The sequence below is a fragment of the Desmodus rotundus genome, chromosome 13 (assembly GCF_022682495.2).
Source record: "Desmodus rotundus isolate HL8 chromosome 13, HLdesRot8A.1, whole genome shotgun sequence".
Taxonomy (NCBI): Eukaryota; Metazoa; Chordata; class Mammalia; order Chiroptera; family Phyllostomidae; genus Desmodus; species Desmodus rotundus.
This window is the reverse complement of record NC_071399.1, coordinates 51,188,088-51,206,833: the sequence shown is the minus strand read 5'-3', so window position 1 is coordinate 51,206,833 and position 18,746 is coordinate 51,188,088. Positions and strand designations below refer to the sequence as shown.

The following is an 18,746-nucleotide window of genomic DNA, read 5'->3' as shown; positions in this document are numbered from 1 at the left end:
AAAGCAGCTAAGTGAGCTACTCTTCAGTTTCTTCCCTTTACCTAAGACAAAACAACTGACCAGCTATTAGTTAATAACACATTTAAAGTTTGCTCAGAGGAAGAGTTAATAGCAGTAACAAGATGCTGAGGTTAACAGAAGATTGTCCATTTACCTACATATACTTAAAATAAATAGGGAAATTGCAGCACATTTGGTCAGAAAGTCTAGTTTTCTTTCTTTTCTTTTCCTTCCTTCCTTTCTTCCTTCCTTCTTTCCTTCTCCCCTCCTTCCTTCCCTTCCTTCCTTTGTTCTTCAGAGAACACTTATTTAGATATGGGTGTTTTCAAATTCAGATCAGAACTGGCAGTTGTAAAAGAGCTGGGGAAATAATGGCGACTCCAGGACTTATGTGACACATTCAGAAACCCCAAGAATTTTTAATGAAGGAACAGTGCCCATAATTAGATTTGAAATAAGGTTTTTCTTGTGGGCATTCTTATGGTAAGTGTGGTATATAAGGATTTTACTTTATATTTAGTAAATGACATATATGTAAAAAAAACACCATGATTAAGTAGAAAATAAAAGCAAATTGTTGAGCACAGATTTTTCTTCCAGATTTACAGAAGTGTGGCAGTTTTTAAAATTGTATTTCATTTCACTTAAATGCCATCTATGAGGTATATGTCAGTCATGACCTAAAGCTGTCCTTTTGTATTACATGGAGAAATTTTTATTTGTTTGACATGTTTAAAACTGTAAAAAAAAATTCAAATTTAGAGCTTTTAGGGAGAAAGATATTAAGCTCCCCCATTTGCAAACTGAATTATCGCAAATTAATATAAAAACATTTGATAGTATAGAGGATAAGAAAATGGAGTGGGGTGATGACTACTTCATTTGCATTTTGAGGCTAAAGCTGATCTCTTGTCTTCAGATGGTGTAAGTTTCTAGAATCACAGAAACATGCACAGCTTCCCATTGCTCTTGGGTAGCCTCCAGGCTCCTTCAGTATTTGCCTTCTGGTCACCTTGGCAACCTCAGTTGCTACAACTCCCTTTCCCCTGGAGCTCCCAGAACAGAGAGCTTATTACTCTTCCTTGAGCCTGAGAAGCATTATCTTCTCTCAGTGACTTTGCACTTGTGGTTCCTCCAGATACATGTACAATGACCCTGCTTGCTCCTCTTAGTCCCTTCTCTGCTGAAATATCACCCTCTGTAGGAAGGCCTTTCCTGACCTACCTAAAATAGCATCTTCACTTACCTTCTGTCTTTCTACCAGTTCTATTTCTCTATAGGATTTCTCAGCCTCAAAGGTTCTATTACACAATTATTTCTTCAGTAAGCTGGGCTTCCACAAGTGCAGGCTGACTTTTGAAACTTTAAAGTATCTTTCCTCCTAAGTCTCCATCAGCCAAAACAGTGTCTGGCACACAATGGACATGCATCCTCCCTTCCCTCCCCACACACGAATTCACTGAATAAATATTGTGAGTGTGTATGTTGCATGTGTGTACATAGTTACACACACACCATAAAAATACTGTATTAATTGTGTTTTTTATTTTCTGTATTTCATGATGCTTTGACATCTGAGGCCTTGCTGACACTAGAGGGCTAGCCTGTTCCTAGAGGTAGCAAACAACACACCTGGAAGCACACACTTCAGATGCAAACCAACATTCCAGAGCTCATACCCTCAATCATCTCTCTTCTGGGGCTCACATACCAAACCACTATCCTTCAGGGCCAAAAACTAGAAAAACAGAGCCAGCCCCTGTACCTCAGAGCCCTGAAATTATTCAAACTTGCCAATTCTAAGGCTGTATATCCTACTTCACCAGTTCTTCCCTGGGAAACCACCATGAAACCTCTTGCCAACACTTTTTCTTCACTCCTTCTGCACCTTACAGGCCCCGGTGCCTCCGGCGTGGCCTCCTGTGCTGTGGGCATGTTCTCTCCTCTTAGGAACTCTAACAGACTCTCTTTTCTGGGGCCCTCTTCTAATCTCTTGAATTCACCATACTGAATAATAATAAAGTTTATATTTTTAAATGAACATATACAAATTTGTTGAATGACTCAATTAAGCAAATGAAATTCACTGTATCTTTAAGAAAAATGGTATATAATCATCACCAGGAGTTACAGTTTCCCTGGACCCACAAGAAAGAAAATGACTGTGACATTATAAGAATTCATATAAAATTTAGCTCTCATCTTGGCTCTGAGATTAATTTACAGGTTGTTTTTGTGGTTATTGTTGATATCCAATTTGAACCTCAAGCTTTTTTGGGATCTAGAGACCATTAACTCAAGGAAGCAAGCAACCCTGCCTTCTTCTTTTTGCTAAACACAAATGACAAACAGTAGATAGCAAACTCCAATAAATTATCACTAAAACACATACAAGTTTATTTGCTTTAAATATAAGGAAATAATAAGACCTACCCATAATTTCCTAAATTATACAGGAAGCTCTAAAAATAAGGAGAGCACATTTGTACCACTTGAAGAACCCAGGGAGTTTTTTCAACACATTAGAGCACAGTTGTTGTCTTTTCATTCCAAGAAAATCTAGTTCATTTTGTTCCATGGCCCGTGGTCAGATGCCTCGATGATCTCTGCTGGAACACACCTCAGGTAGCATTAAGCCTGGGCCTGACAGGCAGGGCAGCTGTGGAAACTGATCCTGAGAAGGCGACCTTTGATTGACCCTCAGGGTAGGCTCAGAGGAATGTGCTGGATGGTTACCCATTATTTGCACCTGGTAAGGTGGAACGCCTGAGGCTGCAGTTTTCAACGCAGTAAGGAAGGGCCAGAAAAATAGAAGGACATCCACAGGAATGGCAAAGAGAGTTCTTGAGAGCTTCACCCCACAGCTGCTATCTTTGGCAGGACAGCCTTCACTAGGATTTGATAGGCAGGATTTGTGGGCAGGAAAGCTTAACTCCCTAAAGGGGAACGTGCCGGGAAGCCTCCCATTCTATGCAGCTGTCTTCACACAGGCAAACTCATACCTCCTGTACTAAATTACACAGCTCTTTCCAACACAGTCACTTTGCTGACAAACACCTACTCCCAAATAGAAATACATGACCCCGATTAAGAGAATAATTTTCTGAAAACTTCAGAAAGGTCATAAGGCTTCACTTATATGCTTTGAAAGCAAGCTTTTCAAATAAGTGCAAGGATTAAAAATTTACGTTAGAGGAGAGAGGATCATTCTCTCTGGTCCATCAGCTTCCTTTCTCACTGTTGGCACACACTACCTCCTCTATGTGTCACTCATGGCTGTTCCCCCTGAGCATCATTCCTCCTTTCGCTCTACGCATCCTTCCGTTTAGGCTCACATCAAGGCCCAACTCATCTGTGAACCTTACAACACCAACTCTTCATGCCTGTCTGCTCCTTCTAATGACAGAATTCCTCATGGGTGGTATGTCTGGGAATTTAATGTTAGACATGAATTAATTATTTTAATTTTTAATAGTTGTATTTACATTGAACCATGAAATTAATGTTTTAGTGGGTTAAAAAATAGTCAGATATGGGCAGTTTCATAAAGTTCAAACTCATATATGTCAGGAAGAAGAACCCTAAGATTTTGCTGATATTATTGCTTAGGAAGAGGCTAGAATAGATACTTTCTTATGTATAAATAAATGAGTAAATAAATGTTCTGATGGCACAGGTATAGCAAATTAAGCTGGTACCCACAAATAAACTGCAGAACAACTGTATTTTCACAATAAGTATTCCATATGCCCCTTTGTTTGTCTGTGTGTGTTTTCTCTCCAACTAATTTCCCAGACATTGAAAGGCAGGGAACAATTTGAATGATCAAGTTCTCAGCATACACAGCAGACAGACCTATGGTAGGGCTTTGTGTGGTCACTTATGATGATGACATTTCTTCAGAAAATATAATTTATTTTCCTTCCTGCTATTTATTCTAACGCCCAAAACTGATGGACCATGCTGTTCCTGCCAGGAAGCTTGAGACCTGCAGCAATTTAAAACCCAGGATTCTTAGTAGTATTGCATGTTACAAACTGCCACAAAGTATTAAGATACTGTGTGGTCTGTTGAACAGAACATGGGTTGACCATCTGGACTCACTATATTTAGCAGCATAATAGGCATAGTCTCCTCCACGTCCCAGTTCTAACAGACAATGTCACAAACAGGTGGGAGAAAAGAGACTGTGGGGAGCCAGGTCCTCCTAAAATATCCTCTTGGCACTTGTCCTCTCTGCACAGCTACTGTCCACTGCAACCAGCACCAGGTCCAGTTAAATACTGCTCTCTAAAAAACGAGCTTGGGTCTTTTGAAATTAACTAATGTGACTCATACATCTCTTTTTGAAAAATGTGTAAAATATTAAATACAGTTGGTATTTTGAAAACTCTTGTAACTGATGATTTTTTAAGAAAAATACAGTGGTTAAGAAAAAATTATCCTAGTAACCAGTCTTTATTGTCATTTATACAGTATGTCTCCACAATAGGGGGTCAGTCACTAGGTGTTGCAACCAATTATATTTTTAAAATATTGTAAAAATGTATGATGAGGAGAGGGTAAAGGTGTTTTTTTCATCTCAGTGTCAGGGAAGCAAAGACTAATATGGGCTGAATCTTGAAGGATAAAGAAGGCCTCACTAGGAGGAGGGAGGGAAAGTGGGCCGACAGCTGAAGGAGGGCATTGCAAACCCCGAGGTTTGCATGCAGTGTGTGGAAGGTCAGAGCTGGCTCTCTCTTGACTCCTTTGCCCTTAAATGAGGTTATTCAGATTGTATTGCTCTCCACATCTATATAATGACAATGGTAGATTTATTCTCTAGAGTGTTGCTTTGAGGAAAATGTCAAGGGATTTAAATTCATGCTTCCTAGGTAAAATGTTTTTCTACATAAAAAATCTAGTTTATCAACTAGAAACCAAAGTGAGCTTTTTTATAAAAGATAGACTGGAAAGATTAGATGAATCTTGACAATGTAAATATGTATTTATTCACTAAATCATAAAATACTAAAACTAAGATTTTACTGCTCAAAGCATAAGATCATTTTAGTAGAAAGAAAATAAAGCACATTGTTACAGCATAGAAAGTAATCTCAGAATTCATTAGCCAAGAGACCAAAAAATACACTAGGTATCATTTACAATGGTTTAATTAGGCCAGGTTAGGAATGACAGGAATTCTGTTTGCAACCTTTGAGAGCTGGGAAGAACTACATAACAGCCTTAGTATTGACCAAACGCAAGAAAAAGTCAATGACAACATGAAGATAACAGAACTCAGAAAAAAAGTTACTCTACCAGCCTGGCATTGATAATAGTGAGGACAGGGGACATAAATTCTAATCAGATCCATGCCATTGACTTATGAAAGAAATTTTAAAAATTTAGCGAAGTTTTGTTGTCATAATTCCAGTGAATGAAGAGGAGGTGTCACTACAGAAATCACTATGTCTTTACAAGAACTTCTCTTACAATCTATTCTCAAAGGAAGAGAAATATATGGAAACACAGAACAGTAAAGACAGTCAAAAAGGGGCAGGGGGAAGTCTTAGAACAGTGGAGAGGCCTAAATCCAGAAGGACTATACATGAATATTTTAGAAAAATATCAGAGGTAGTACATGGAATATATTTTAAAATATCCAAAGGCAAGGAACAAGGAAAAATAGACACACTTTTTGGGAAGGCCACTAACAATAAATAACAAGATGACAGAATTGTTCAACTCCCATTTTGTGTCTCCTTCTACAAGCAAAGTAATCTATAAATTAGGAAGGGTATAATAAACAATGCAGGCATGAAATTTTAGCCCAAGATCATGGTAGAAATAGGGAGAGGGAAGACATCAGAGCTAGCAGCAGATATCCTCAGAACAAAAAGCAAGTGTAAGATTCAATCCTGGAACCAAGGTGATATGGTACTAGATTAAATGCTAACCACTTTCCTCTCTTGCAAATCTGAGTTTGTAGCAAATCTATTAGGATTAGGTTATTTGACCTTGAGAATTTCATTCAATTTTGGAAACTGCCCCATAATTACTGAAATTCCAGAGTTGGTGTCAGTTTTGGAAGGGCAAATTACTAGCATTGTGGCTTGGTAAAACGATAAAGGATGAGAGGAAAGAAGGGGAAGGGCCTAGTTAAAGAACACATATGAATGACCCGTGGACATGAACAGCAAGGTAGTATTGACTGTGGGAGCAGGGCAGGGGGGTAGGCGGGGCAGTGGAGAGCAATGGGGGAAAATTGGGACAATTGTAGTAGAACAACAATTTTATAAAAAGAAAAGAAAATATAAAAGAAGAAAAGATAAAGGTTGACAGTAATATTCACATATTAGAAGGAAAGCAAATATAGATGGTAGTCTAGGTTAGTTAAGTAAGACGTCAAATAAGATTTAGGACCAATGAGTAGGGGATACAGCAAATTGGTTTCAGGTTTATTCATTCTTTTTCCCATTAATTCAGTGAATATTTAGTTAACCTCTACTCTGCGTAGCACCATTTTAAGTTCTAGGCAAACAAAAAACTCACTTCAGATAAGGGAGGGCTAGACAGATAAGTTAGTATATAGGTAGATATGTAGATAAATGGGTACATTCATTAAAACACAGGTTAATTAAAAACACAGGTTTACTGGTTCTACAATGGAAGAACCAGTAAACTCTGCCAGTGGAAGTGATTTTAGATTTTCCCGAAGGATGGATGGTGAAAATGGGAGGGTTGATTATAAGAAATTTTTAAAAACTGTTTTAGCCCTGGGTGGTGTGGCTCAGTGGATTGAGTGCTGGACTAAGAAGCAAAGGGTTGCCAGTTTGATTCCCAGTATGGGCACAGGCCTGGGCTACGGGCCAGGTCCTCAGGAAGGGGCACTCAACAGGCAACCATACAATGATGTTTCTCTCCCTTTCTTTCTCCTTCCCTTCCCCTTTCTCTAGAAATAAATAAATAAACTCTTTAAAAAAAGTGTTTTAGGCATCAACAACACATGAGCTAAGAAACTCAGGTGAAAGCTATACGGCATGGTGTAGAAAAGTGAGTAATTTTGTTTAACTAGAGCTTTAGGGGAAAATGGTGAATAGTGGGGAATGATACTGATATTAGTCAGACCATGCTAAAAAGTTTGATTTCCGTAGACAGTGGAGACCTAATGGAGTATTTCAAATTGGGAGTAACAGGATCAAATTTGTAATTCAGAATGATAATCTTACTGAAGTGGAGTGTAAGCTCACAGGGAGAGAAGCTCAAGGCGGCATAACCTATTTCAAGGTAATTACTACAGTCTGTGGCAGATGAGGCAGCAGCAGTGGAGACTGGAGAGAGGAAATAGATTTGAGAGATATTTCTGGAGATAGAAAGATAGGATCTGAGCAACTGGAATACAGTGACGATGGCCCAAGAAGGCAATCCTCAAAAACTATCCACAGATTTCTTGCTTGGGGACCTGGTGGATAAAAATAGGGACTTTCGAGGCACAGGAACAGTTAAGTTATTTGCTTAGTTCATGTAAAAAGGAGAAAATGTAGAGATTTGTGCAGGCCCCTGGGAGACTACACAACTCCAGTGGATCCAGGCACTTTCATCACCCTGCCATGGACACCTCAGTGCACAGGCAGCAGCAGCAGCCTTGGCACCCCAGATCAGGAACCTGCCCTGGGTTTGAAAATACTGGCCACAGACACAGAATGATCTCATTTCTCACTAGGACATTGTGAGTACCATTCAAAAATTTATCAGTGAAGACCAACTGCCACACCTGCTTCTCTATGGTCCCACAGGGACAGGAAAGACATCCACCATTCTAGCCTGAGTGAAAAGCTCTACAAAGACGAAGACTTCGGTTCCATGGTCTTGAAGCTGAATGCTTCAGACAATCAAGGAATAGGTATCATCCAGGGACCAAATATGAGCTTTGCTAGCACAAGGACAATATTTAAGAAAGGCTTTAAACTAATGATACTGGATGAAGCTGATGCCATGACTGAAGATGCCCAGGACGCCTTGAAGAGAGTGACTGAGAAATTTACTGAAAATACCAGATTCTGCCTCCTCTGTAACTATCTGTCAAAGATCATCCCCACCTTACAGTCCTGCTGCGTGAGGTTCCGATTCAGTTCCCTAACTCCTGAACTCATGGTTCCAGGCCTGAAATAGGTTGTAAAGAGAAAGTTGATATGAGTGAAGACGGGATGAAAGCACTTGTGACTCTCCCGTAGAGATGTGCAATGGGCTCTGATCACTTTGCAGAGCACCAATATGGTCTTTGGAAAAGTGACAGAGGAGACTGTCTACACCCGTGCAGGGCACCCGCTCAAGCCAGACATTGCCAACGTTTGGACTGGAAGTTGAATCAAGACTTCACCACAGCCTACAGAAACATTATGGAGTTGGACCTCTGAAGGGGTTGGCATCACATGATATCCTGACAGAGATACACTTGTTACTGCATAGCATTGACTTTCCATTTCAATTTGAATATACTTATTGACTGAAATGGCAGAAATTGAGTACAGACTTTCTGTTGCCACCAATGAGAAGACTCAGCTGAGTTCCCTCATTGTTGCCTTTCAAGTCACCAGAGACCTGAGTGTCACAGAGGCCTAGATGCTGACTGAGGACCATTTGCTGCAATCTGAGGCCCAGCAGTGACTAGAGAACAGGGGACTTGGTTATGGGCTGAACTGCCACCTGGAGCCAAGGGATGAAGCCATAATCACCCCAAGTCTTGGAAAATTATTATTCAAGGTGTGGGTGGGGAGACGCATAAAAAGCACGTTGTTTTTGGCTGTCTGCACTGGAGATGTGCAAAACAGTTTTAACATACAGCTGTCTTATTGCACTGCCCACTTGTGTTCTATAGGGAGTAAAAAACAAACACCTTTATTTCAATCTTCACGCTTTTACCCTTCAGTTGCTTGGATGACAGGAAGTTAGCCTAGCCCATTTCATTTCGGACACTAAAGGTTTCAAATCTATATGGCCCACATCTTCCAACTCAAGATAAACAGAACATTTCCAAAATCAAGTATAATCTGAGACACTGTCCATGTATCTACTTTTAGGGTAGATGTTAACAGATTTCTCACCAAAACTATTATACTCATAAAATGGACTCAATTCTCTTACTTTAGAAACTGGTTTTTATTTCTCCTCTTGAAGTAGGGGAGTTACTAGCAGGTCTCTAATTGTGGGTGGACAGTAAACTTTCAATTTATGCCATTAGGGGCCAGAGATTGTACAACACCCATGTGTATTTAATGCAGGGAGTGCACATGAGACAGCCTGACTCTAAACCTGCTCCTGCCAGAGGGATTAGGACCTGTGTGCCCATGTAGCACTTTACAGCAGTCAGGCTACATTTATATCATTCTTCACAGGGAAATAAAGCCTCTTTCTTGTTTTTTAAAAAAAGGAGAAAATGTAAGTTTTCTACAAAGCAATCAAATGCTCTCCTTACTGAACTTATACAACATATGGAAGCATGTTTGCCCCCCAGGCAGATATCTGCTTCTCTTAGCCACAGGGCTGGCCTCTGTGCCTGGCTCACAGCCTGTCAACAGCTGAAGAACATTAGAGTCTCAAAGTTGAGAAGGGTTTTTTTTTTAAATACATGCTGGTCTCCACCCCCAACAGATTTTAACTCTGTGGAGCACACATTATTAAATAGCTCCTAGGAGATTCTAATGTGCATCAGTATTTGATAGCCACTGTAGTATACAGTGAATAGATATTTGATAAATTAATTAGAAGAAGGAATGGAAGGAGAGAACCTCAGGAAGGTTTTCTGAAACTTCTGAAGAAGCACCTGGTTGACCCTCTGTATTCAACAGTATAATATTTATATGTTATTTCTTTTTTTCTATTTTGTCTTTAAAAATTTTGTTTTTCAATTACAGATTACATTCAATATTTTGTATTATTTTGTATTAGTTTCAGGTGTACAGCATAGTGGTTAGACAATTATATAATTTACAAAGTGATCCCCCTGATATTTCCAGTACCCATCTGACACTATACACAGTTATTATAATATTACTGAGTATATTTCCTATGTTGCATTTTATATCCCCGGGACAATTTTGTAACCACCAATTTGCACATCTTAATCCCTTCACCTTTTTCACTCTACCCCTCTCCCCTCTGGCAACCATCAGTTTATTCTCTGTCTCTATGACTCTGTTTTAGTTTTGTTTATTTATTTTGTTCTTTAGATTCCACATATAAGTGAAATCATGTGGCATTTGTCTTTCTCTGACTGGCTTATTTCACTTAGTATAATACCCTCTAGGTCTATTCATGCTGTTGCAAATGATAAGATTTCATTCTTTTTAAAAATATTATATGTATGGGTGACACTGGTTAACAAGATTATGTGTGTTTCAAGTGTACGGTTCTATGATACCTGATCTGTATGTCACATTGTGCAACCCCCACCAAAGTCAAATCGTCCTCCTTCACCATATATTTGGCCCCCTTAACCCTTCACTACTCCCCAACCTCCTTTTTCTGGCAACCACTATACTGTTGCCTGTGTCTATGAGTTTTTGTTTATTTGAAGATGTGGTTCATATATACAATGGAATACTACTCAGCCCCAAGAAAGAATAAAATACTGCCATTTGCAACGACATGGATGGGCCGTAAGAACATCATGCTAACTGAAATAAGCCAGTCAGAAAATGCCAACAATCATTATGATTTCACTCATAAGTGAGATTGCATTCTTTTTTATGGTAAAGTAATATTCCATTATATATATATATATATATATATATATATATATATATATATATATATATATACATACCATAACTTCTTTTACACTTGTTTGTTGATGGGTAGTTGGGTTATTTCCATATCTTGGCTTATTGTAAATAACTCCGCAATGAACAGAGGGGTATGTGTATTCTTTTGAATTAGTGTATCTGAAGAAACTCAACAGCGTAGTATTGACTGAGAAGTTTGCAAGAGGACCTTTCAGATCTTTCAATCTTAAGGATTCATGAATATGATGTTATGGTATCCCTAGCTTTGACTCTTACAGGCAGAACACTGGCTGAGTGACCATTGGTCTGACTTGACGATTCTTACATCTTTTACATTCTTAATGACCATCCTCTTTTACGGTAACCTGTTCTTTAACCTCGTAATGTTTTGTGTATTTGTAAATGCATATTTTCTCCAATGTCTGTCTCTCCTGCTAGATAGAGGTTCCAGGCATTGTTTCTTTTGCTCATTATTGTTTATCTAACACCTAACTAGCAAAACATAGGTGTTTGGTGAATAAATGATCAATGAGCCAGATTTTATTGTGAAAGTTTTTAGACCTCATTTCATCACGTTCAATATGCCTACATATCTATCTGTGAGTAAATTATAGATCCAGAATATGGTTTGAGAAAAAAAATTTAAAATATATAGCTAGAGACAAGATATTTTTAGATTTTTTGATAATATATAAGATTGCTCCTTATATAAAACATACCAAATTAAAAATAGAGGATACCTATCTAATAGGGTAAAATAGGCACAGGTGTTTAACTTGAGAAATAAAATTTCAGATGCTTAACCTGAGAAATAAAATTTAAAGCTTGGTCTTATCCCTTATCTAGATATACGAAGTCTTAGCCTGAAGTCTTAGTTTCAGGATGAATCTGAAACTTTCATATTACTTATAGGTTAATTATCAGGTATAACAATTAGGTACAAAACAAATAAATGAACTAATGGGAAACCCAAAGTTCATATTAGCATGACAATTAAAGAACAATTAGAAAACAAGTGGCTAATTTGAAGAGCCAGAAGTGTTGAAAATCTCTGCAGTAATTGTGATTAATATGCTAAACATTTGCTGATAGAACTTATTACAATAGTTAACTAACTCATGACACATTTTGATATTTTATTGCTCTGAGACTAAACTTAAACTTTTTACACAGAAATTATAAAACCAGAATTCTTCTATACTTAAAATTTGCCAAGCACCTTCTAAATGACACCACTTTTACATGTATCATCTCATCTAATTCTCAACAAATTTATAGAACAGAAACTAAAAATCAGAGTAAACTTAGATGTATGCCTAAAACTGGAATACTGTAAAAAGAGTTAATTATAATTTTAAAAATCCCTGAAGTATCATTTTAATCCAGGTGAAAATGGGTATTATATTTATGAAAACATATTTTTATGAAAATATTAACTCACCAGAATTCTAGCATATTATGCTCTAATTAATGTGTAAGTTGGACGACTAAACAGAATATATTGTTTCAACTATGTTATCAAAAAGATGTTAAAATCAGTAATATATATTAATAGCATATACCTTTTCATACAATACACTGAGAAGGGTATATCATCTCTGTGGTATCCTTGCCAAAATTCTCTAACCTTATGAGAGAACATCACACAAAGGAAACTCAAAAATATCCTATGAATAACTAACCAGTACTCTTGAAAACTGTCATGGCCGTGAAAGGCAAAGAACGACTGAAGAACTATCCTAGTTCTTTCTGATACTTCTGATGTATTCAGGTCATCACTCTGTAGATCAGTAGTCAGCTCATAGTACTGGATGAATATGTGTATGTTTAAGAGATTGGAATAATTCTATACTGCATCCAAAAGATTAGTTACATTCTATGATGCAAGCTTGTTTTTGTATTATTTGCAATAACCCCCTTATGAATCAAAGAAAAAAATCCCCTATGTACCAGACACTCCAGTTAACTGATTGCCAATTACTTTATATTAAGCTAAATTTACACTGCATCTCCCACAAAGACTTTATGTTTTTCTATATAAGCATCTCAGCTCAAATTATTAGAATTGTGATGGTTATTCCCATTGTCCAAACAGGAAAGGAGACAAAGAGAAGAAAACAAAAGTGCAGTGTATGCGTGTGGAACTGAAGCAAGAAGGAAGGAAACACTGTTCCCTTAAAGCACATTCATTAACCTGGGAATGCTACCAGATGCTCCAGGCTAGGCGTTGGCTTCTAAACAGATTTTAATGTTTAATCCAGTGGAACAGGTCAGATGCAGCTCTCTCACCTGGAGGCCCTGTCCCAGAACCTACCTGCCCCAGGGCAGTACCGAGTGTCTGCTGGTAATGGTCACCTTTGGGTACATGCAGCCTGCAGGCAGTCACTCAGCTCTGCGTATTCTGATCCCAAGGAGCAGTCATAAAAGCTGGGTGAGATCTCACAGTGGGGTGGGGTGTTCCGTAGATATTTTTTAGAAGTGAGAAAAGACAGCCAATATAAACATGTTTTTAAAGTAGTAGTAGGAGGGGGGATATCTATGTTTGAAATAAAATTCTAATAAATAAAGATCAGCTTTACCACTTAATTAAAATTGGGTGGAGACATATATGCTGGTCCAAATGTGACACTCACAAGACAAAAAAGCTCAAACATGAGAAAGATCTCCCAAAAAATTAAAATGCCTGTCTGGAGGGAGTATTGAACAGCGCAGGCCTCAGAGCTTCCACAAGTGGAACTAAAACAAGCAAAGATGAACCAAGTTTGACTGACGCCCAAGCATCTCCCAGACCTCAGATTAGCTGCGTATTAGTGCAGGCAGGTCTCAGCTGTCCATGAAAATGAGAACACATTTTAAAAGCTGCGTTTGAATTTTAAAGGTACTCAACATTTCTGGTATTGTTTACTGAAAAAGGTCAACACTCTAGTGTTTGATTTATGCATGGCAGAATCTCAGTCTAAAAGCACTAGGTTTTCCACATGGCATTTGCTGAGAATGTGTTAAATGCATAGTTCCAGAGCCAAGAATATTATTTTCAGTGAATGCATTATTGAAGGACCACTGCTGTGTCCCACACAGGGAGATGGAGATGAGGCAGCAGTAACCCCACAGCCTGAATGCAAAGGGACACTGACTGAATCCCTCACTATAAACTCTAACAGCAATAACCCCAAACCCACACTACTCTGTTCCTCTCTTCAATTCCCTTTTGACCATTATAGAAATAAGGAAAATGGAAATGTTTAAATAAAACTCACATAAAACTTTAGTTCCAAAAACGTGGAGATTTGTGCCTGGTGTCTTTTTCTATATACCAGATCTGCACAAGCATTCACATCAGTCCTCAGATTTTCTTGCAAACCAAGAATTTAACATACTGACTCCATCCAATAAGATTTGAGTTAAAAATCATTAAATGCTCATGCAAGTAATTTTTATTAACTGAAGCAGAAATAATACATAATACATACAAATTTTATGACAGTGAGAGTAGTTTTTCACTTTAGTAAGCCAAGAATATCTGTTGTATAAATTAAAAACCTTAGGAGTAAGTCCAGTGTTTTAATAGACTATGGAAAAGCAGGAAATGAATGCTGGGTAAATTTTGACTGGAACACAGGAGCGCTTTTATCGTTCTAGGAAAAATACTTCTCTATAACAGGCAGATTCCTAATAAACTCAGAGATTATCCTTTTATATAAATATTTTTCACTTGGAAAAATGTTTTCTTTAAATTGATTCCTTAGTGTATTTTAATATATAAATTGATTTATAGACATTAGATTACATACAACTTTTGTAGTATACATTCTTTGCATAAAGCCAAGTTAATTGGTGATAAAAATTTCTATTCTGTTTAGATGTGGGGAGCAAATAAAAGACCAGTATTCTCATATACATGGTAATATATGCCTGGTTTTATATAATACTTTTCCCTTAAAAGTAAGAATATAAAAAACTTGGTCTTGAAGAATTTTCAGAAGACTATGATTTTTAAATTACCTTTTTACTTCATACGCTTTCCAAATCCTCAGAACCCTTACATTAAAAGAGCTGGTGCTGACACGATTTGCGTCAACCCCATAAATGTGCATACAGCTTCCAGTGCACATCCTCCCCGTGCTCTGCACAAGTGATGCAAGATGAATCAGGCACCACCAGCTCCTTCTGCCTAGAAGAAGCCCACTCCTGGGCTGGCAGAGCAGACACGTACACAACTGATTGTAATGTAGTGGGATTACACTCTAGTGGTATGAATAAAATGCTTGGCAGCACAAAAAAAAGAGTGAAGGTTCTATAAGGGGACATGAGAAAAGGGAAAGTAGAGAGACCTAGCAGAGGAGATGACATTTGAGCTGGATCTTAAAGGATGAATGAGATTAGACAAGGCAGAGAAGAGCATTCCAAGTTGGTGGGAAAAATCAGCCCATGCATGCCAAGTTCTTGAAATTAGACTTTTAAAAGTGTTTTACTTTAAAAAGATTTGAGTTTCCAATGTCTAATATGAAATGAAAATCACAGACTAGATGGTTTCTTTCTCATTAGCCGGCCTTTCCTACCAATCTCCCTAGACGTGTAGGAAGTACATCTACCAAGATGGAGGGCACTTAAGTACCTTAGCTCGATGGGCCTGGGAGTAAGGAGTGCTACCACTGAAATGAGAAAAAGCAACTGCAGGAATCATCCCTTTCCAGTGTGACTAAAACACAAATGAAATTAACCTTCTTAAGAAAGAGTTTCTGTTATGAAAAAAGTCTGCAAATCAACTACAGGGTTTATAAAAATTTTGTTCTGTACTGGAACCTATTAGTCAGAAGGGAGGGGAGCAAGGAGAAACTAGTCATTTTCTTTCAGTAATTTAATCACACTGGCATAGTAAGTGGAGGTGAAAACTGGCTGTTCTTCTGCCACGGAGGAAAGAGGAAGGGGGAAATCAAGGATCAGGGTAGACCTGGAGAGAGAGAGAGAGAGAGAGAGAGAGAGAGCAGTTCTGGGAAGTCCCCTTCTTGAGTTGGGTTCTAGGAAGGGATCTAAGCCCCGAGGATTCTAATGCCCAAATGATGACTGGTAAATGGCTGAGAGACCAAGATGAGAATATGATTCTGATCAGTTTCCACAGTGCTTAGAACATAACTAGAGTTAAAAACCTAAGGAAACTTAAGTGAGCTAGAATCCAAATATAATAAATCGTATTTTGTTTATTCACATTTTGTAAAATGAAGTTAATTCATTCGCACTGCTGTTTTTTCAAAGATATGTGCAGAGATTTGTGAAGGTATGTGTGAGTGCGCCTGCGTGTGCGAGAGAGAGAGGGGTTAATAATAAAAACAAGCCAATTATGTGAGCTATGTTCGTTGTTTAATTTCCTTTGAGCCACCTACATGTAGAGTCAAATTGTAGGAAGAATTATTTAGGAGGACGTGCCTTGGAGAGTTAACTCTTTTTTAATCCCCATGTAAATGAAGGCAGCTTCTGAGAGCTAAGCATTTGGCTTCTCAGATCCATGTGGCACGCCCACTTTGGGTGCCTGAGATTTGGCCTCAGGCTTCTGGTTCTGGGTCTGCCTGCGAATCAATGCATGCACATGGGCTGGTCACAGCTTTCTCAGGTAAAAGCCAAGAGTTAGGGTTTGGATTAGACACTTTTCCTGGATATTTTCTTCTCCAATGTTCTTGGTCTCATAATGTTAGGTCCTAAAGTAATGTTTCCACACTTCTGGGTCTTATATATTCACATTTTAGAATAACTGTAACAATAATACCCCATCTAGTGTCAAAACAGGGAATACTGGTGCAGGAATGCAGGGTGAGGAATGGCTCCCTGGCCTTTCTCAGCTTCAGGGCTCAGTGTGACGGTCCCAATAAATGCTGCCCCTGTGAGCTTTGTTACATCCTACCGACCCATCTTGGTGATGATGTTTTTTAAGAGGCAGTGTTTTACAGCTTTTATGTGTGATGTACACCACTAGCACAATAGGACTTTTATTAAGGTGGCACAAAATAATCTTTCCCCCTATATTTATTGACAGCTATCACTCACCACAAACAAAAAAAGAGCTTCAGAGGATGGAAGTCTGTGGGCAGTACATTCCTGATGGAAGATTGGAAGAGATACTGGCTGTCCATCAGCCGGATTCTGGCATCTCACTTAGGTTTTTCACAGGCATGAACCTGGGAGTTCAGTAGGATTTTAACTACTTCACTGTTCTCTTTTTATTTCTTTTTTTCCAAATGCTCTTACAAGGAAAACACCTCGGACTGAGTAACACCTTACCACAGACTCTTAAAACTTCCCAGGTTCCATACCATTCTGCCCTTCTTCTTACTTGATGGCATTCATGGGAAAGAAACCAAGGGGGGGAACAAACATAATCTGGGGACAGTATGTGTGTTATTTAAACAAATGATGTGTTTTATTCCCCTGTGCTTATTTTTTTCTCCATTAAGTGCCAAGGCAACTTACTTTTTTTTTAATATCATCATGCGAAAATCACTTCATTTAGGAACCTCCCTCCTCTGCTCCCAGAACCCAGGTCAGCTCAGTGGAATGCTTGTGGAGTCTTACTGCATGCCAGACATTGCCTTTCTGGGCTGAGAGCACATAATGAGCCCAAACTCAGAATTCTCCATCATGCTGCCAGTCCTACCACAGGACTGTGACCTAGGTTCCTAGGAGCACATTTTACTTCTTATGACCAGGTTCTCAGTGGCAGAGATTTTTCTCATTGTCCTTAAGCCTGATTCTTTTGCTGGTGAGCCCATCTCAGCAGCTGCCTATCTTTTAGAATGCTTCACTACTCACTGGGCTCATGGCTCTAACTGCTCATCTGCTTGTTAATCCGCTTTGATTTCTTCTAACCTGGTCCCTCTCTGTGACCCCCACCTAGTCTGCCTTCTGCCCTTACCATCTAGGCAATCACTTGGAATTCTACTGTCTACTAGCTCAGTGCAACTTCTGCCCAGCTGTCAACCTTGACTTGCCAGTTTAATCTGCTTCTACCGTGATCCACATGCCAAAATCAGCTTGATTCCAATTATCCCAAATTGTCCCTAACTCCCTCATTGCACAGCCCTATATGGTCGCTGCTCAGTTCCACTGATTCAATCCAGGTCTGGCAGCTGTGGTATTCTCCAGTACAACTATTACCTGGTAACCAGCAACTGAGGTAGCTGAAACACCAAATTTGCCCAAATTAGAAGACCACCAGAACCTAGTGGTCTCTAAAAATACTAAAAAAAGAAAACATCTAGAATATTTATTGACCATCTAGAATACTTCCTTGAACATGATGGGGCCTCAAACTTTTTGGAAAATTATGTAAAGACATCTTTTACATAACAAATTGCCAAAGTTCAGAGTTCTGGTTGAATATCATCTTCAGGATAGATTATGATTCTGGTTTATATCTTTACATCTAGGGCCCCACACAGTGCCTGGAATAAAGTAGGGCCGATAAACGTTTATTGAATTAAAATGACTTTGTTGAGAAAAGTACGTCAAAGGCATTTTTGGAGGATACCTAATTTCCCAGGCGCTTAGATGTGGCAGGGCACCTTAAGATGCCCTGACAAAACTAACAGATCAGCGGACCCCTAAGTCTACATGCTGTTGGCAGCAGTAGCATGGGGAAGTCTATCCCACGGGCACAGACAACACAAGAGAGGAATGAGACCTTTGTAGGATAGTCTGTGACCTAGTGCACATTCCCCTCCTGCTGGGATCTTCTACACCTTCAGGTTTGACCTAGATTGTGGAAGATCATTCTGATCATCTACTTACTTCATAAACAAAAACAGGAATCTGGGTTTGGCCCAAGCATTTCAGTTGTCTGAAGCACATATGAATGTGAAACAGACTGTTAGAGGCCCTCTGTTAGAGACCAACACAGCTGCCAAAACAGGTGGATGGTAACGGGCTAAGAATGTAATGCTCCTAGTGAATAGTGTAAGACTAGTGATTTAGAGAGTTTATTTATTTATT

At 38.7% G+C, this 18,746-nt stretch overlaps 1 protein-coding gene and 1 pseudogene across 20 annotated transcripts in view; one reads left to right on the top strand and one right to left on the bottom strand.

Moving 5' to 3' along the window:
- ENOX1 (ecto-NOX disulfide-thiol exchanger 1) overlaps positions 1–18,746 on the bottom strand; it is a 609,204-nt gene that overhangs the window by 247,975 nt on the left and 342,483 nt on the right. The window lies entirely within an intron of this gene.
- LOC112311166 (replication factor C subunit 5 pseudogene) lies at positions 7,593–8,604 on the top strand (annotated as a pseudogene).